The 16,446-nt window shown below is 48.3% G+C and overlaps 32 non-coding genes across 32 annotated transcripts; all 32 read left to right on the top strand.

Moving 5' to 3' along the window:
* Positions 1 to 69: 69 nt before the first annotated feature.
* LOC119348251 lies at positions 70 to 188 on the top strand. Its single transcript, XR_005168828.1, has one exon. It is a non-coding gene; the product is annotated as a 5S ribosomal RNA (ribosomal RNA).
* A 367-nt stretch (positions 189 to 555) lies between these two features.
* On the top strand, positions 556 to 674 carry LOC119348207. The gene has a single exon (XR_005168786.1). It is a non-coding gene; the product is annotated as a 5S ribosomal RNA (ribosomal RNA).
* A 367-nt stretch (positions 675 to 1,041) lies between these two features.
* On the top strand, positions 1,042 to 1,160 carry LOC119348260. Its single transcript, XR_005168836.1, has one exon. It is a non-coding gene; the product is annotated as a 5S ribosomal RNA (ribosomal RNA).
* Positions 1,161 to 1,527: 367 nt separating this feature from the next.
* Positions 1,528 to 1,646, top strand: LOC119348230. Its single transcript, XR_005168807.1, has one exon. It is a non-coding gene; the product is annotated as a 5S ribosomal RNA (ribosomal RNA).
* A 367-nt stretch (positions 1,647 to 2,013) lies between these two features.
* Positions 2,014 to 2,131, top strand: LOC119348252. The gene has a single exon (XR_005168829.1). It is a non-coding gene; the product is annotated as a 5S ribosomal RNA (ribosomal RNA).
* Positions 2,132 to 2,498: 367 nt separating this feature from the next.
* On the top strand, positions 2,499 to 2,617 carry LOC119348243. The gene has a single exon (XR_005168820.1). It is a non-coding gene; the product is annotated as a 5S ribosomal RNA (ribosomal RNA).
* A 367-nt stretch (positions 2,618 to 2,984) lies between these two features.
* LOC119348204 lies at positions 2,985 to 3,103 on the top strand. The gene has a single exon (XR_005168783.1). It is a non-coding gene; the product is annotated as a 5S ribosomal RNA (ribosomal RNA).
* A 367-nt stretch (positions 3,104 to 3,470) lies between these two features.
* LOC119348254 lies at positions 3,471 to 3,589 on the top strand. Its single transcript, XR_005168830.1, has one exon. It is a non-coding gene; the product is annotated as a 5S ribosomal RNA (ribosomal RNA).
* Positions 3,590 to 3,956: 367 nt separating this feature from the next.
* LOC119348278 lies at positions 3,957 to 4,075 on the top strand. The gene has a single exon (XR_005168851.1). It is a non-coding gene; the product is annotated as a 5S ribosomal RNA (ribosomal RNA).
* A 367-nt stretch (positions 4,076 to 4,442) lies between these two features.
* LOC119348212 lies at positions 4,443 to 4,561 on the top strand. The gene has a single exon (XR_005168790.1). It is a non-coding gene; the product is annotated as a 5S ribosomal RNA (ribosomal RNA).
* Positions 4,562 to 4,853: 292 nt separating this feature from the next.
* Positions 4,854 to 4,972, top strand: LOC119348280. The gene has a single exon (XR_005168852.1). It is a non-coding gene; the product is annotated as a 5S ribosomal RNA (ribosomal RNA).
* Positions 4,973 to 5,339: 367 nt separating this feature from the next.
* LOC119348301 lies at positions 5,340 to 5,458 on the top strand. The gene has a single exon (XR_005168872.1). It is a non-coding gene; the product is annotated as a 5S ribosomal RNA (ribosomal RNA).
* Positions 5,459 to 5,825: 367 nt separating this feature from the next.
* LOC119348249 lies at positions 5,826 to 5,944 on the top strand. Its single transcript, XR_005168826.1, has one exon. It is a non-coding gene; the product is annotated as a 5S ribosomal RNA (ribosomal RNA).
* A 367-nt stretch (positions 5,945 to 6,311) lies between these two features.
* On the top strand, positions 6,312 to 6,430 carry LOC119348282. Its single transcript, XR_005168854.1, has one exon. It is a non-coding gene; the product is annotated as a 5S ribosomal RNA (ribosomal RNA).
* A 367-nt stretch (positions 6,431 to 6,797) lies between these two features.
* LOC119348217 lies at positions 6,798 to 6,916 on the top strand. Its single transcript, XR_005168795.1, has one exon. It is a non-coding gene; the product is annotated as a 5S ribosomal RNA (ribosomal RNA).
* A 367-nt stretch (positions 6,917 to 7,283) lies between these two features.
* LOC119348257 lies at positions 7,284 to 7,402 on the top strand. The gene has a single exon (XR_005168833.1). It is a non-coding gene; the product is annotated as a 5S ribosomal RNA (ribosomal RNA).
* Positions 7,403 to 7,769: 367 nt separating this feature from the next.
* On the top strand, positions 7,770 to 7,888 carry LOC119348236. The gene has a single exon (XR_005168813.1). It is a non-coding gene; the product is annotated as a 5S ribosomal RNA (ribosomal RNA).
* A 367-nt stretch (positions 7,889 to 8,255) lies between these two features.
* On the top strand, positions 8,256 to 8,374 carry LOC119348218. Its single transcript, XR_005168796.1, has one exon. It is a non-coding gene; the product is annotated as a 5S ribosomal RNA (ribosomal RNA).
* Positions 8,375 to 8,741: 367 nt separating this feature from the next.
* On the top strand, positions 8,742 to 8,860 carry LOC119348255. Its single transcript, XR_005168831.1, has one exon. It is a non-coding gene; the product is annotated as a 5S ribosomal RNA (ribosomal RNA).
* Positions 8,861 to 9,226: 366 nt separating this feature from the next.
* Positions 9,227 to 9,345, top strand: LOC119348283. The gene has a single exon (XR_005168855.1). It is a non-coding gene; the product is annotated as a 5S ribosomal RNA (ribosomal RNA).
* A 367-nt stretch (positions 9,346 to 9,712) lies between these two features.
* LOC119348284 lies at positions 9,713 to 9,831 on the top strand. The gene has a single exon (XR_005168856.1). It is a non-coding gene; the product is annotated as a 5S ribosomal RNA (ribosomal RNA).
* A 367-nt stretch (positions 9,832 to 10,198) lies between these two features.
* On the top strand, positions 10,199 to 10,317 carry LOC119348285. Its single transcript, XR_005168857.1, has one exon. It is a non-coding gene; the product is annotated as a 5S ribosomal RNA (ribosomal RNA).
* A 367-nt stretch (positions 10,318 to 10,684) lies between these two features.
* Positions 10,685 to 10,803, top strand: LOC119348237. The gene has a single exon (XR_005168814.1). It is a non-coding gene; the product is annotated as a 5S ribosomal RNA (ribosomal RNA).
* A 367-nt stretch (positions 10,804 to 11,170) lies between these two features.
* LOC119348213 lies at positions 11,171 to 11,289 on the top strand. Its single transcript, XR_005168791.1, has one exon. It is a non-coding gene; the product is annotated as a 5S ribosomal RNA (ribosomal RNA).
* Positions 11,290 to 11,656: 367 nt separating this feature from the next.
* Positions 11,657 to 11,775, top strand: LOC119348286. The gene has a single exon (XR_005168858.1). It is a non-coding gene; the product is annotated as a 5S ribosomal RNA (ribosomal RNA).
* Positions 11,776 to 12,142: 367 nt separating this feature from the next.
* Positions 12,143 to 12,261, top strand: LOC119348287. The gene has a single exon (XR_005168859.1). It is a non-coding gene; the product is annotated as a 5S ribosomal RNA (ribosomal RNA).
* Positions 12,262 to 12,628: 367 nt separating this feature from the next.
* Positions 12,629 to 12,747, top strand: LOC119348288. The gene has a single exon (XR_005168860.1). It is a non-coding gene; the product is annotated as a 5S ribosomal RNA (ribosomal RNA).
* A 367-nt stretch (positions 12,748 to 13,114) lies between these two features.
* LOC119348281 lies at positions 13,115 to 13,233 on the top strand. The gene has a single exon (XR_005168853.1). It is a non-coding gene; the product is annotated as a 5S ribosomal RNA (ribosomal RNA).
* Positions 13,234 to 13,600: 367 nt separating this feature from the next.
* On the top strand, positions 13,601 to 13,719 carry LOC119348289. The gene has a single exon (XR_005168861.1). It is a non-coding gene; the product is annotated as a 5S ribosomal RNA (ribosomal RNA).
* A 367-nt stretch (positions 13,720 to 14,086) lies between these two features.
* LOC119348300 lies at positions 14,087 to 14,205 on the top strand. Its single transcript, XR_005168871.1, has one exon. It is a non-coding gene; the product is annotated as a 5S ribosomal RNA (ribosomal RNA).
* A 367-nt stretch (positions 14,206 to 14,572) lies between these two features.
* Positions 14,573 to 14,691, top strand: LOC119348225. Its single transcript, XR_005168803.1, has one exon. It is a non-coding gene; the product is annotated as a 5S ribosomal RNA (ribosomal RNA).
* Positions 14,692 to 15,058: 367 nt separating this feature from the next.
* On the top strand, positions 15,059 to 15,177 carry LOC119348290. The gene has a single exon (XR_005168862.1). It is a non-coding gene; the product is annotated as a 5S ribosomal RNA (ribosomal RNA).
* Positions 15,178 to 16,446: the final 1,269 nt, after the last annotated feature.

A 16,446-nucleotide genomic window follows, 5' to 3' on the forward strand; every position in this document is an offset into this window, starting at 1 on the left:
AATGTAGAATCGTCTTTGGAGCGGACCTGGGAGTGGCAAGCATAAGGGACGAAGACGGGGAAACATGTCGGATGCGATCATACCAGCACTAAAGCACCGGATCCCATTAGAACTCCGAAGTTAAGCGTGCTTGGGCGAGAGTAGTACTAGGATGGGTGACCTCCTGGGAAGTCCTCATGTTGCCTTCCTTTTATAATTATTTTTTGCGCCTTGTGACAAACATATCGCACGTGCGCTATATATATTAATCCCGTTATATTATTTTTGACGTTTGCGATATGTTTAAGCTCGATGCTCATTGCTCGCGCGTCTTGGGGCGGCTTTGTGGCGCGAAGAGCGCTTTCTGAAAGGGGTGGAAAAAACTCGTGTTGGTGCGGTATGGAGGGAGGGGTGGAAACCGTGGAAAACTCGTCTCCGTGATTGAGCGGGAGAGTAGGTAGTATAGGACATTATCCATTGTTAGGGAACGGTTGTAATGGTAGTGAGAATGTAGAATCGTCTTTGGAGCGGACCTGGGAGTGGCAAGCATAAGGGACAAAGACGGGGAAACATGTCGGATGCGATCATACCAGCACTAAAGCACCGGATCCCTTCAGAACTCCGAAGTTAAGCGTGCTTGGGCGAGAGTAGTACTAGGATGGGTGACCTCCTGGGAAGTCCTCGTGTTGCATTCCTTTTATAATTATTTTTTGCGCCTTGTGACAAACATATCGCACGTGCGCGATATATATTAATCCCGTTATATTATTTTTGACGTTTGCGATATGTTTAAGCTCGATGCTCATTGCTCGCGCGTCTTGGGGCGGCTTTGTGGCGTGAAGAGCGCTTTCTGAAAGGGGTGGAAAAAACTCGTGTTGCTGCGGTATGGAGGGAGGGGTGGAAACCGTGGAAAACTCGTCTCCGTGATTGAGCGGGAGACTAAGTAGTATAGGACATTATCCATTGTTAGGGAACGGTTGTAATGGTAGTGAGAATGTAGAATCGTCTTTGGAGCGGACCTGGGAGTGGCAAGCATAAGGGACGAAGACGGGGAAACATGTCGGATGCGATCATACCAGCACTAAAGCATTGGATCCCATCAGAACTCCGAAGTTAAGCGTGCTTGGGCGAGAGTAGTACTAGGATGGGTGACCTCCTGGGAAGTCCTCATGTTGCCTTCCTTTTATAATTATTTTTTGCGCCTTGTGACAAACATATCGCACGTGCGCGATATATATTAATCCCGTTATATTATTTTTGACGTTTGCGATATGTTTAAGCTCGATGCTCATTGCTCGCGCGTCTTGGGGCGGCTTTGTGGCGCGAAGAGCGCTTTCTGAAAGGGGTGGAAAAAACTCGTGTTGCTGCGGTATGGAGGGAGGGGTGGAAACCGTGGAAAACTCGTCTCCGTGATTGAGCGGGAGAGTAAGTAGTATAGGACATTATCCATTGTTAGGGAACGGTTGTAATGGTAGTGAGAATGTAGAATCGTCTTTGGAGCGGACCTGGGAGTGGCAAGCATAAGGGACGAAGACGGGGAAACATGTCGGATGCGATCATACCAGCACTAAAGCATCGGATCCCATCAGAACTCCGAAGTTAAGCGTGCTGGGGCGAGAGTAGTACTAGGATGGGTGACCTCCTGGGAAGTCCTCGTGTTGCATTCCTTTTATAATTATTTTTTGCGACTTGTGACAAACATATCGCACGTGCGCGATATATATTAATCCCGTTATATTATTTTTGACGTTTGCGATATGTTTAAGCTCGATGCTCATTGCTCGCGTGTCTTGGGGCGGCTTTGTGGCGCGAAGAGCGCTTTCTGAAAGGAGTGGAAAAAACTCGTGTTGCTGCGGTATGGAGGGAGGGGTGGAAACCGTGGAAAACTCGTCTCCGTGATTGAGCGGGAGAGTAAGTAGTATAGGACATTATCCATTGTTAGGGAACGGTTGTAATGGTAGTGAGAATGTAGAATCGTCTTTGGAGCGGACCTGGGAGTGGCAAGCATAAGGGACGAAGACGGGGAAACATGTCGGATGCGATCATACCAGCACTAAAGCACCGGATCCCATCAGAACTCCGAAGTTAAGCGTGCTTGGGCAAGAGTAGTACTAGGATGGGTGACCTCCTGGAAGTCCTCGTGTTGCATTCCTTTTATAATTATTTTTTGCGCCTTGTGACAAACATATCGCACGTGCGCGATATATATTTATCCCGTTATATTATTTTTGACATTTGCGATATGTTTAAGCTCGATGCTCATTGCTCGCGCGTCTTGGGGCGGCTTTGTGGCGCGAAGAGCTCTTTCTGAAAGGGGTGGAAAAAACTCGTGTTGCTGCGGTATGGAGGGAGGGGTGGAAACCGTGGAAAACTCGTCTCCGTGATTGAGCGGGAGAGTAAGTAGTATAGGACATTATCCATTGTTAGGGAACGGTTGTAATGGTAGTGAGAATGTAGAATCGTCTTTGGAGCGGACCTGGGAGTGGCAAGCATAAGGGACGAAGACGGGGAAACATGTTGGATGCGATCATACCAGCACTAAAGCACCGGATCCCATCAGAACTCTGAAGTTAAGCGTGCTTGGGTGAGAGTAGTACTAGGATGGGTGACCTCCTGGGAAGTCCTCTTGTTGCATTCCTTTAATAATTATTTTTTGCGCCTTGTGACAAACATATCGCACGTGCGCGATATATATTAATCCCGTTATATTATTTTTGACGTTTGCGATATGTTTAAGCTCGATGCTCATTGCTCGCGCGTCTTGGGGCGGCTTTGTGGCGCGAAGAGCGCTTTCTGAAAGGGGTGGAAAAAACTCGTGTTGCTGCGGTATGGAGGGAGGGGTGGAAACCGTGGAAAACTCGTCTCCGTGATTGAGCGGGAGAGTAAGTAGTATAGGACATTATCCATTGTTAGGGAACGGTTGTAATGGTAGTGAGAATGTAGAATCGTCTTTGGAGCGGACCTGGGAGTGGCAAGCATAAGGGACGAAGACGGGGAAACATGTCGGATGCGATCATACCAGCACTAAAGCACCGGATCCCATCAGAACTCCGAAGTTAAGCGTGCTTGGGCGAGAGTAGTACTAGGATGGGTGACCTCCTGGGAAGTCCTCGTGTTGCATTTCTTTTATAATTATTTTTTGCGCCTTGTGACAAACATATCGCACGTGCGCGATATATATTAATCCCGTTATATTATTTTTGACGTTTGCGATATGTTTAAGCTCGATGCTCATTGCTCGCGCGTCTTGGGGCGGCTTTGTGGCGTGAAGAGCGCTTTCTGAAAGGGGTGGAAAAAACTCGTGTTGCTGCGGTATGGAGGGAGGGGTGGAAACCGTGGAAAACTCGTCTCCGTGATTGAGCGGGAGAGTAAGTAGTATAGGACATTATCCATTGTTAGGGAACGGTTGTAATGGTAGTGAGAATGTAGAATCGTCTTTGGAGCGGACCTGGGAGTGGCAAGCATAAGGGACGAAGACGGGGAAACATGTCGGATGCGATCATACCAGCACTAAAGCACCGGATCCCATCAGAACTTCGAAGTTAAGCGTGCTTGGGCGAGAGTAGTACTAGGATGGGTGACATCCTGGGAAGTCCTCGTGTTGCATTCCTTTTATAATTATTTTTTGCGCCTTGTGACAAACATATCGCACGTGCGCGATATATATTAATCCCGTTATATTATTTTTGACGTTTGCGATATGTTTAAGCTCGATGCTCATTGCTCGCGCGTCTTGGGGCGGCTTTGTGGCGCGAAGAGCGCTTTCTGAAAGGGGTGGAAAAAACTCGTGTTGCTGCGGTATGGAGGGAGGGGTGGAAACCGTGGAAAACTCGTCTCCGTGATTGAGCGGGAGAGTAAGTAGTATAGGACATTATCCATTGTTAGGGAACGGTTGTAATGGTAGTGAGAATGTAGAATCGTCTTTGGAGCGGACCTGGGAGTGGCAAGCATAAGGGACGAAGACGGGGAAACATGTCGGATGCGATCATACCAGCACTAAAGCACCGGATCCCATCAGAACTCCGAAGTTAAGCGTGCTTGGGCGAGAGTAGTACTAGGATGGGTGACCTCCTGGGAAGTCCTCGTGTTGCATTCCTTTTATAATTATTTTTTGCGCCTCGTGACAAACATATCGCACGTGCGCGATATATATTAATCCCGTTATATTATTTTTGACGTTTGCGATATGTTTATGCTCGATGCAGATTGCTCGCGCGTCTTGGGGCGGCTTTGTGGCGCGAAGAGCGCTTTCTGAAAGGGGTGGAAAAAACTCGTGTTGCTGCGGTATGGAGGGAGGGGTGGAAACCGTGGAAAACTCGTCTCCGTGATTGAGCGGGAGAGTAAGTAGTATAGGACATTATCCATTGTTAGGGAACGGTTGTAATGGTAGTGAGAATGTAGAATCGTCTTTGGAGCGGACCTGGGAGTGGCAAGCATAAGGGACGAAGACGAGGAAACATGTCGGATGCGATCATACCAGCACTAAAGCACCGGATCACATCAGAACTCCGAAGTTAAGCGTGCTTGGGCGAGAGTAGTACTAGGATGGGTGACCTCCTGGGAAGTCCTCGTGTTGCATTCCTTTTATAATTATTTTTTGCGCCTTGTGACAAACATATCGCACGTGCGCGATATATATTAATCCCGTTATATTATTTTTGACGTTTGCGATATGTTTAAGCTCGATGCTCATTGGTATGGAGGGAGGGGTGGAAACCGTGGAAAACTCGTCTCCGTGATTGAGCGGGAGAGTAAGTAGTATAGGACATTATCCATTGTTAGGGAACGGTTGTAATGGTAGTGAGAATGTAGAATCGTCTTTGGAGCGGACCTGGGAGTGGCAAGCATAAGGGACGAAGACGGGGAAACATGTCGGATGCGATCATACCAGCACTAAAGCACCGGATCCCATCAGAACTCCGAAGTTAAGCGTGCTTGGGCGAGAGTAGTACTAGGATGGGTGACCTCCTGGGAAGTCCTCGTGTTGCATTCCTTTTATAATTATTTTTTGCGCCTTGTGACAAACATATCGCACGTGCGCGATATATATTAATCCCGTTATATTATTTTTGACGTTTGCGACATGTTTAAGCTCGATGCTCATTGCTCGCGCGTCTTGGGGCGGCTTTGTGGCGCGAAGAGCGCTTTCTGAAAGGGGTGGAAAAAACTCGTGTTGCTGCGGTACGGAGGGAGGGGTGGAAACCGTGGAAAACTCGTCTCCGTGATTGAGCGGGAGAGTAAGTAGTATAGGACACTATCCATTGTTAGGGAACGGTTGTAATGGTAGTGAGAATGTAGAATCGTCTTTGGAGCGGACCTGGGAGTGGCAAGCATAAGGGACGAAGACGGGGAAACATGTCGGATGCGATCATACCAGCACTAAAGCACCGGATCCCATCAGAACTCCGAAGTTAAGCGTGCTTGGGCGTGAGTAGTACTAGGATGGGTGACCTCCTGGGAAGTCCTCGTGTTGCATTCCTTTTATAATTATTTTTTGCGCCTTGTGACAAACATATCGCACGTGCGCGATATATATTAATCCCGTTATATTATTTTTGACGTTTGCGATATGTTTAAGCTCGATGCTCATTGCTCGCGCGTCTTGGGGCGGCTTTGTGGCGCGAAGAGCGCTTCCTGAAAGGGGTGGAAAAAACTCGTGTTGCTGCGGTATGGAGGGAGGGGTGGAAACCGTGGAAAACTCGTCTCCGTGATTGAGCGGGAGAGTAAGTAGTATAGGACATTATCCATTGTTAGGGAACGGTTGTAATGGTAGTGAGAATGTAGAATCGTCTTTGGAGCGGACCTGGGAGTGGCAAGCATAAGGGACGAAGACGGGGAAACATGTCGGATGCGATCATACAAGCACTAAAGCATCGGATCCCATCAGAACTCCGAAGTTAAGCGTGCTTGGGCGAGAGTAGTACTAGGATGGGTGACCTCCTGGGAAGTCCTCGTGTTGCATTCCTTTTATAATTATTTTTTGCGCCTTGTGACAAACATATCGCACGTGCGCGATATATATTAATCCCGTTATATTATTTTTGACGTTTGCGATATGTTTAAGCTCGATGCTCATTGCTCGCGCGTCTTGGGGCGGCTTTGTGGCGCGAAGAGCGCTTTCGGAAAGGGGTGGAGAAAACTCGTGTTGCTGCGGTATGGAGGGAGGGGTGGAAACCGTGGAAAACTCGTCTCCGTGATTGAGCGGGAGAGTAAGTAGTATAGGACATTATCCATTGTTAGGGAACGGTTGTAATGGTAGTGAGAATGTAGAATCGTCTTTGGAGCGGACCTGGGAGTGGCAAGCATAAGGGACGAAGACGGGGAAACATGTCGGATGCGATCATACCAGCACTAAAGCACCGGATCCCATCAGAACTCCGAAGTTAAGCGTGCTTGGGCGAGAGTAGTACTAGGATGGGTGACCTCCTGGGAAGTCCTCGTGTTGCATTCCTTTTATAATTATTTTTTGCGCCTTGTGACAAACATATCGCACGTGCGCGATATATATTAATCCCGTTATATTATTTTTTACGTTTGCGATATGTTTAAGCTCGATGCTCATTGCTCGCGCGTCTTGGGGCGGCTTTGTGGCGCGAAGAGCGCTTTCTGAAAGGGGTGGAAAAAACTCGTGTTGCTGCGGTATGGAGGGAGGGGTGGAAACCGTGGAAAACTCGTCTCCGTGATTGAGCGGGAGAGTAAGTAGTATAGGACATTATCCATTGTTAGGGAACGGTTGTAATGGTAGTGAGAATGTAGAATCGTCTTTGGAGCGGACCTGGGAGTGGCAAGCATAAGGGACGAAGACGGGGGAACATGTCGGATGCGATCATACCAGCACTAAAGCACCGGATCCCATCAGAACTCCGAAGTTAAGCGTGCTTGGGCGAGAGTAGTACTAGGATGGGTGACCTCCTGGAAAGTCCTCGTGTTGCATTCCTTTTATAATTATTTTTTGCGCCTTGTGACAAACATATCGCACGTGCGCGATATATATTAATCCCGTTATATTATTTTTGACGTTTGCGATATGTTTAAGCTCGATGCTCATTGCTCGCGCGTCTTGGGGCGGCTTTGTGGCGCGAAGAGCGCTTTCTGAAAGGGGTGGAAAAAACTCGTGTTGCTGCGGTATGGAGGGAGGGGTGGAAACCGTGGAAAACTCGTCTCCGTGATTGAGCGGGAGAGTAAGTAGTATAGGACATTATCCATTGTTAGGGAACGGTTGTAATGGTAGTGAGAATGTAGAATCGTCTTTGGAGCGGACTTGGGAGTGGCAAGCATAAGGGACAAAGACGGGGAAACATGTCGGATGCGATCATACCAGCACTAAAGCACCGAATCCCATCAAAACTCCGAAGTTAAGCGTGCTTGGGCGAGAGTAGTACTAGGATGGGTGACCTCCTGGGAAGTCCTCGTGTTGCATTCCTTTTATAATTATTTTTTGCGCCTTGTGACAAACATATCGCACGTGCGCGATATATATTAATCCCGTTATATTATTTTTGACGTTTGCGATATGTTTAAGCTCGATGCTCATTGCTCGCGCGTCTTGGGGCGGCTTTGTGGCGCGAAGAGCGCTTTCTGAAAGGGGTGGAAAAAACTCGTGTTGCTGCGGTATGGAAGGAGGGGTGGAAACCGTGGAAAACTCGTCTCCGTGATTGAGCGGGAGAGTAAGTAGTATATGACATTATCCATTGTTAGGGAACGGTTGTAATGGTAGTGAGAATGTAGAATCGTCTTTGGAGCGGACCTGGGAGTGGCAAGCATAAGGGACGAAGACGGGGAAACATGTCGGATGCGATCATACCAGCACTAAAGCACCGGATCCCATCAGAACTCCGAAGTTAAGCGTGCTTGGGCGAGAGTAGTACTAGGATGGGTGACCTCCTGGGAAGTCCTCGTGTTCCATTCCTTTTATAATTATTTTTTGCGCCTTGTGACAAACATATCGCACGTGCGCGATATATATTAATCCCGTTATATTATTTTTTACGTTTGCGATATGTTTAAGCTCGATGCTCATTGCTCGGGCGTCTTGGGGCGGCTTTGTGGCGCGAAGAGCGCTTTCTGAAACGGGTGGAAAAAACTCGTGTTGCTGCGGTATGGAGGGAGGGGTGGAAACCGTGGAAAACTCGTCTCCGTGATTGAGCGGGAGAGTAAGTAGTATAGGACATTATCCATTGTTAGGAAACGGTTGTAATGGTAGTGAGAATGTAGAATCGTCTTTGGAGCGGACCTGGGAGTGGCAAGCATAAGGGACGAAGACGGGGAAACATGTCGGATGCGATCATACCAGCACTAAAGCACCGGATCCCATCAGAACTCCGAAGTTAAGCGTGCTTGGGCGAGAGTAGTACTAGGATGGGTGACCTCCTGGAAAGTCCTCGTGTTGCATTCCTTTTATAATTATTTTTTGCGCCTTGTGACAAACATATCGCACGTGCGCGATATATATTAATCCCGTTATATTATTTTTGACGTTTGCGATATGTTTAAGCTCGATGCTCATTGCTCGCGCGTCTTGGGGCGGCTTTGTGGCGCGAAGAGCGCTTTCTGAAAGGGGTGGAAAAAACTCGTGTTGCTGCGGTATGGAGGGAGGGGTGGAAACCGTGGAAAACTCGTCTCCGTGATTGAGCGGGAGAGTAAGTAGTATAGGACATTATCCATTGTTAGGGAACGGTTGTAATGGTAGTGAGAATGTAGAATCGTCTTTGGAGCGGACCTGGGAGTGGCAAGCATAAGGGACGAAGACGGGGAAACATGTCGGATGCGATCATACCAGCACTAAAGCACCGGAGCGCATCAGATCTCCGAAGTTAAGCGTGCTTGGGCGAGAGTAGTACTAGGATGGGTGACCTCCTGGGAAATCCTCGTGTTGCATTCCTTTTATAATTATTTTTTGCGCCTTGTGACAAACATATCGCACGTGCGCGATATATATTAATCCCGTTATATTATTTTTGACGTTTGCGATATGTTTAAGCTCGATGCTCATTGCTCGCGCGTCTTGGGGCGGCTTTGTGGCGCGAAGAGCGCTTTCTGAAAGGGGTGAAAAAACTCGTGTTGCTGCGGTATGGAGGGAGGGGTGGAAACCGTGGAAAACTCGTCTCCGTGATTGAGCGGGAGAGTAAGTAGTATAGGACATTATCCATTGTTAGGGAACGGTTGTAATGGTAGTGAGAATGTAGAATCGTCTTTGGAGCGGACCTGGGAGTGGCAAGCATAAGGGACGAAGACGGGGAAACATGTCGGATGCGATCATACCAGCACTAAAGCACCGGATCCCATCAGAACTCCGAAGTTAAGCGTGCTTGGGCGAGAGTAGTACTAGGATGGGTGACCTCCTGGGAAGTCCTCGTGTTGCATTCCTTTTATAATTATTTTTTGCGCCTTGTGACAAACATATCGCACGTGCGCGATATATATTAATCCCGTTATATTATTTTTGACGTTTGCGATATGTTTAAGCTCGATGCTCATTGCTCGCGCGTCTTGGGGCGGCTTTGTGGCGCGAAGAGCGCTTTCGGAAAGGGGTGGAGAAAACTCGTGTTGCTGCGGTATGGAGGGAGGGGTGGAAACCGTGGAAAACTCGTCTCCGTGATTGAGCGGGAGAGTAAGTAGTATAGGACATTATCCATTGTTAGGGAACGGTTGTAATGGTAGTGAGAATGTAGAATCGTCTTTGGAGCGGACCTGGGAGTGGCAAGCATAAGGGACGAAGACGGGGAAACATGTCGGATGCGATCATACCAGCACTAAAGCACCGGATCCCATCAGAACTCCGAAGTTAAGCGTGCTTGGGCGAGAGTAGTACTAGGATGGGTGACCTCCTGGGAAGTCCTCGTGTTGCATTCCTTTTATAATTATTTTTTGCGCCTTGTGACAAACATATCGCACGTGCGCGATATATATTAATCCTGTTATATTATTTTTGACGTTTGCGATATGTTTAAGCTCAATGCTCATTGCTCGCGCGTCTTGGGGCGGCTTTGTGGCGCGAAGAGCGCTTTCTGAAAGGGGTGGAAAAAACTCATGTTGCTGCGGTATGGAGGGAGGGGTGGAAACCGTGGAAAACTCGTCTCCGTGATTGAGCGGGAGAGTAAGTAGTATAGGACATTATCCATTGTTAGGGAACGGTTGTAATGGTAGTGAGAATGTAGAATCGTCTTTGGAGCGGACCTGGGAGTGGCAAGCATAAGGGACGAAGACGGGGAAACATGTCGGATGCGATCATACCAGCACTAAAGCACCGGATCCCATCAGAACTCCGAAGTTAAGCGTGCTTGGGCGAGAGTAGTACTAGGATGGGTGACCTCCTGGGAAGTCCTCGTGTTGCATTCCTTCTATAATTATTTTTTGCGCCTTGTGACAAACATATCGCACGTGCGCGATATATATTAATCCCGTTATATTATTTTTGACGTTTGCGATATGTTTAAGCTCGATGCTCATTGCTCGCGCGTCTTGGGGCGGCTTTGTGGCGCGAAGAGCGCTTTCTGAAAGGGGTGGAAAAAACTCGTGTTGCTGCGGTATGGAGGAAGGGGTGGAAACCGTGGAAAACTCGTCTCCGTGATTGAGAGGGAGAGTAAGTAGTATAGGACATTATCCATTGTTAGGGAACGATTGTAATGGTAGTGAGAATGTAGAATCGTCTTTGGAGCGGACCTGGGAGTGGCAAGCATAAGGGACGAAGACGGGGAAACATGTCGGATGCGATCATACCAGCACTAAAGCACCGGATCCCATCAGAACTTTGAAGTTAAGCGTGCTTGGGCGAGAGTAGTACTAGGATGGGTGACCTCCTGGGAAGTCCTCGTGTTGCATTCCTTTTATAATTATTTTTTGCGCCTTGTGACAAACATATCGCACGTGCGTGATATATATTAATCCCGTTATATTATTTTTGACGTTTGCGATATGTTTAAGCTCGATGCTCATTGCTCGCGCGTCTTGGGGCGGCTTTGTGGCGCGAAGAGCGCTTTCTGAAAGGGGTGGAAAAAACTCGTGTTGCTGCGGTATGGAGGGAGGGGTGGAAACCGTGGAAAACTCGTGTCCGTGATTGAGCGGGAGAGTAAGTAGTATAGGACATTATCCATTGTTAGGGAACGGTTGTAATGGTAGTGAGAATGTAGAATCGTCTTTGGAGCGGACCTGGGATTGGCAAGCATAAGGGACGAAGACGGGGAAACATGTCGGATGCGATCATACCAGCACTAAAGCACCAGATCCCATCAGAACTCCGAAGTTAAGCGTGCTTGGGCGAGAGTAGTACTAGGATGGGTGACCTCCTGGGAAGTCCTCGTGTTGCATTCCTTTTATAATTATTTTTTGCGCCTTGTGACAAACATATCGCACGTGCGCGATATATATTAATCCCGTTATATTATTTTTGACGTTTGCGATATGTTTAAGCTCGATGCTCATTGCTCGCGCGTCTTGGGGCGGCTTTGTGGCGCGAAGAGCGCTTTCTGAAAGGGGTGGAAAAAACTCGTGTTGCTGCGGTATGGAGGGAGGGGTGGAAACCGTGGAAAACTCGTGTCCGTGATTGAGCGGGAGAGTAAGTAGTATAGGACATTATCCATTGTTAGGGAACGGTTGTAATGGTAGTGAGAATGTAGAATCGTCTTTGGAGCGGACCTGGGATTGGCAAGCATAAGGGACGAAGACGGGGAAACATGTCGGATGCGATCATACCAGCACTAAAGCACCGGATCCCATCAGAACTCCGAAGTTAAGCGTGCTTGGGCGAGAGTAGTACTAGGATGGGTGACCTCCTGGGAAGTCCTCGTGTTGCATTCCTTTTATAATTATTTTTTGCGCCTTGTGACAAACATATCACACGTGCGCGATATATATTAATCCCGTTATATTATTTTTGGCGTTTGCGATATGTTTAAGCTCGATGCTCATTGCTCGCGCGTCTTGGGGCGGCTTTGTGGCGCGAAGAGCGCTTTCTGAAAGGGGTGGAAAAAACTCGTGTTGCTGCGGTATGGAGGGAGGGGTGGAAACCGTGGAAAACTCGTCTGCGTGATTGAGCGGGAGAGTAAGTAGTATAGGACATTATCCATTGTTAGGGAACGGTTGTAATGGTAGTGAGAATGTAGAATCGTCTTTGGAGCGGACCTGGGAGTGGCAAGCATAAGGGACGAAGACGGGGAAACATGTCGGATGCGATCATACCAGCACTAAAGCACCGGATCCCATCAGAACTCCGAAGTTAAGCGTGCTTGGGCGAGAGTAGTACTAGGATGGGTGACCTCCTGGGAAGTCCTCGTGTTGCATTCCTTTTATAATTATTTTTTGCGCCTTGTGACAAACATATCGCACGTGCGCGATATATATTAATCCCGTTATATTATTTTTGACGTTTGCGATATGTTTAAGCTCGATGCTCATTGCTCGCGCGTCTTGGGGCGGCTTTGTGGCGCGAAGAGCGCTTTCGGAAAGGGGTGGAGAAAACTCGTGTTGCTGCGGTATGGAGGGAGGGGTGGAAACCGTGGAAAACTCGTCTCCGTGATTGAGCGGGAGAGTAAGTAGTATAGGACATTATCCATTGTTAGGGAACGGTTGTAATGGTAGTGAGAATGTAGAATCGTCTTTGGAGCGGACCTGGGAGTGGCAAGCATAAGGGACGAAGACGGGGAAACATGTCGGATGCGATCATACCAGCACTAAAGCACCGGATCCCATCAGAACTCCGAAGTTAAGCGTGCTTGGGCGAGAGTAGTACTAGGATGGGTGACCTCCTGGGAAGTCCTCGTGTTGCATTCCTTTTATAATTATTTTTTGCGCCTTGTGACAAACATATCGCACGTGCGCGATATATATTAATCCCGTTATATTATTTTTGACGTTTGCGATATGTTTAAGCTCGGTGCTCATTGCTCGCGCGTCTTGGGGCGGCTTTGTGGCGCGAAGAGCGCTTTCTGAAAGGGGTGGAAAAAACTCGTGTTGCTGCGGTATGGAGGGAGGGGTGGAAACCGTGGAAAACTCGTCTCCGTGATTGAGCGGGAGAGTAAGTAGTATAGGACATTATCCATTGTTAGGGAACGGTTGTAATGGTAGTGAGAATGTAGAATCGTCTTTGGAGCGGACCTGGGAGTGGCAAGCATAAGGGACGAAGACGGGGAAACATGTTGAATGCGATCATACCAGCACTAAAGCACCGGATCCCATCAGAACTCCGAAGTTAAGCGTGCTTGGGCGAGAGTAGTACTAGGATGGGTGACCTCCTGGGAAGTCCTCGTGTTGCATTCCTTTTATAATTATTTTTTGCGCCTTGTGACAAACATATCGCACGTGCGCGATATATATTAATCCCGTTATATTATTTTTGACGTTTGCGATATGTTTAAGCTCGATGCTCATTGCTCGCGCGTCTTGGGGCGGCTTTGTGGCGCGAAGAGCGCTTTCTGAAAGGGGTGGAAAAAACTCGTGTTGCTGCGATATGGAGGAAGGGGTGGAAACCGTGGAAAACTCGTCTCCATGATTGAGCGGGAGAGTAAGTAGTATAGGACATTATCCATTGTTAGGGAACGGTTGTAATGGTAGTGAGAATGTAGAATCGTCTTTGGAGCGGACCTGGGAGTGGCAAGCATAAGGGACGAAGACGGGGAAACATGTCGGATGCGATCATACCAGCACTAAAGCACCGGATCCCATCAGAACTCCGAAGTTAAGCGTGCTTGGGCGAGAGTAGTACTAGGATGGGTGACCTCCTGGGAAGTCCTCGTGTTGCATTCCTTTTATAATTATTTTTTGCGCCTTGTGACAAACATATCGCACGTGCGCGATATATATTAATCCCGTTATATTATTTTTGACGTTTGCGATATGTTTAAGCTCGATGCTCATTGCTCGCGCGTCTTGGGGCGGCTTTGTGGAGCGAAGAGCGCTTTCTGAAAGGGGTGGAAAAAACTCGTGTTGCTGCGGTATGGAGGGAGGGGTGGAAACCGTGGAAAACTCGTCTCCGTGATTGAGCGGGAGAGTAAGTAGTATAGGACATTATCCATTGTTAGGGAACGGTTGTAATGGTAGTGAGAATGTAGAATCGTCTTTGGAGCGGACCTGGGAGTGGCAAGCATAAGGGACGAAGACGGGGAAACATGTTGAATGCGATCATACCAGCACTAAAGCACCGGATCCCATTAGAACTCCGAAGTTAAGCGTGCTTGGGCGAGAGTAGTACTAGGATGGGTGACCTCCTGGGAAGTCCTCGTGTTGCATTCCTTTTATAATTATTTTTTGCGCCTTGTGACAAACATATCGCACGTGCGCGATATATATTAATCCCGTTATATTATTTTTGACGTTTGCGATATGTTTAAGCTCGATGCTCATTGCTCGCGCGTCTTGGGGCGGCTTTGTGGCGCGAAGAGCGCTTTCTGAAAGGGGTGGAAAAAACTCGTGTTGCTGCGGTATGGAGGGAGGGGGGGAAACCGTGGAAAACTCGTCTCCGTGATTGAGCGGGAGAGTAAGTAGTATAGGACATTATCCATTGTTAGGGAACGGTTGTAATGGTAGTGAGAATGTAGAATCGTCTTTGGAGCGGACCTGGGAGTGGCAAGCATAAGGGACGAAGACGGGGAAACATGTCGGATGCGATCATACCAGCACTAAAGCACCGGATCCCATCAGAACTCCGAAGTTAAGCGTGCTTGGGCGAGAGTAGTACTAGGATGGGTGACCTCCTGGGAAGTCCTTGTGTTGCCTTCCTTTTATAATTATTTTTTGCGCCTTGTGACAAACATATCGCACGTGCGCGATATATATTAATCCCGTTATATTATTTTTGACGTTTGCGATATGTTTAAGCTCGATGCTCATTGCTCGCGCGTCTTGGGGCGGCTTTGTGGCGCGAAGAGCGCTTTCTGAAAGGGGTGGAAAAAACTCGTGTTGCTGCGGTATGGAGGGAGGGGTGGAAACCGTGGAAAACTCGTCTCCGTGATTGAGCGGGAGAGTAAGTAGTATAGGACATTATCCATTGTTAGGGAACGGTTGTAATGGTAGTGAGAATGTAGAATCGTCTTTGGAGCGGACCTGGGAGTGGCAAGCATAAGGGACGAAGACGGGGAAACATGTCGGATGCGATCATACCAGCACTAAAGCACCGGATCCCATCAGAACTCCGAAGTTAAGCGTGCTTGGGCGAGAGTAGTACTAGGATGGGTGACCTCCTGGGAAGTCCTCGTGTTGCATTCCTTTTATAATTATTTTTTGCGCCTTGTGACAAACATATCGCACGTGCGCGATATATATTAGTCCCGTTATATTATTTTTGACGTTTGCGATATGTTTAAGCTCGATGCTCATTGCTCGCGCGTCTTGGGGCGGCTTTGTGGCGCGAAGAGCGCTTTCTGAAAGGGGTGGAAAAAACTCGTGTTGCTGCGGTATGGAGGGAGGGGTGGAAACCGTGGAAAACTCGTCTCCGTGATTGAGCGGGAGAGTAAGTAGTATAGGACATTATCCATTGTTAGGGAACGGTTGTAATGGTAGTGAGAATGTAGAATCGTCTTTGGAGCGGACCTGGGAGTGGCAAGCATAAGGGACGAAGACGGGGAAACATGTCGGATGCGATCATACCAGCACTAAAGCTGTCAGGACCCCGACTCGATGTCACATCGATCTAGCCGGTAACACCTCATATCACTTTGCGGCCTCACGCACGGTATCCCCACGGGTGTCGCCTTACCTTTGCCCGGGACCGTTTGCGCCTTTTGGCTCACGTATATGATAGTGTCGCTAGCATCCATATGATAAAGAGCCCGGGCTGACATGACTAGTCGTAAACCCAAAGTGGCACAGACTTACAGGGACAGGCATCCATGACCCAGCTTCGAACGTGTCGGTCATCAGCAAGTGGGTCCGGGCTGTAGCACTGGGCTAGCAGGACTCCGATAAACCGGGCTGTAGCGGGCTAACAGGACTCCGGTACTCAAAGCGTGACATTTCCTCGAAGGGACAGACACATGAACGAAGAAGGACACATGCCGGCCAGCCTAAGTGTTCCAGAGCAGTAGCAAGCTGCCATGGCTCAGCGGTAACACTAGGAGACATTTCCCGGTAAGAGAGGCTACTAAAGATAAACAACTAGATAGTCAGATCCCACACATACCAAGCATTTCAATCATACACACAATATGCTCGATATGTGCAAATACAACGAAGCATCACAACATGACTCTACGACACAAGTACTTTATTTAAGGCTCAGGAAGCCATACATAACATACACGAAGGTACGGGTCTCACGACCCAACATACAAGTCATACAGTCATACAAACCAGCAGCGGAAGTAACTTGTCTGAGTACAGACAACTAGTAAAATAAAAGAGGCTTGGGAAGCCTAGCTATACTACAAGGTCCTTCACAAGCTCAGGGTCACCACCTGGGTCTTTAGCCTACTCGTTGATGTCAACGTCTACATAGAACCCATCAGAAGGGGTTGCAGCGTCTTCTGTAAAAATGTA

The sequence above is a fragment of the Triticum dicoccoides genome, unplaced genomic scaffold (genome assembly GCF_002162155.2).
Source record: "Triticum dicoccoides isolate Atlit2015 ecotype Zavitan unplaced genomic scaffold, WEW_v2.0 scaffold88180, whole genome shotgun sequence".
In the NCBI taxonomy this organism is placed as follows: domain Eukaryota; kingdom Viridiplantae; phylum Streptophyta; class Magnoliopsida; order Poales; family Poaceae; genus Triticum; species Triticum dicoccoides.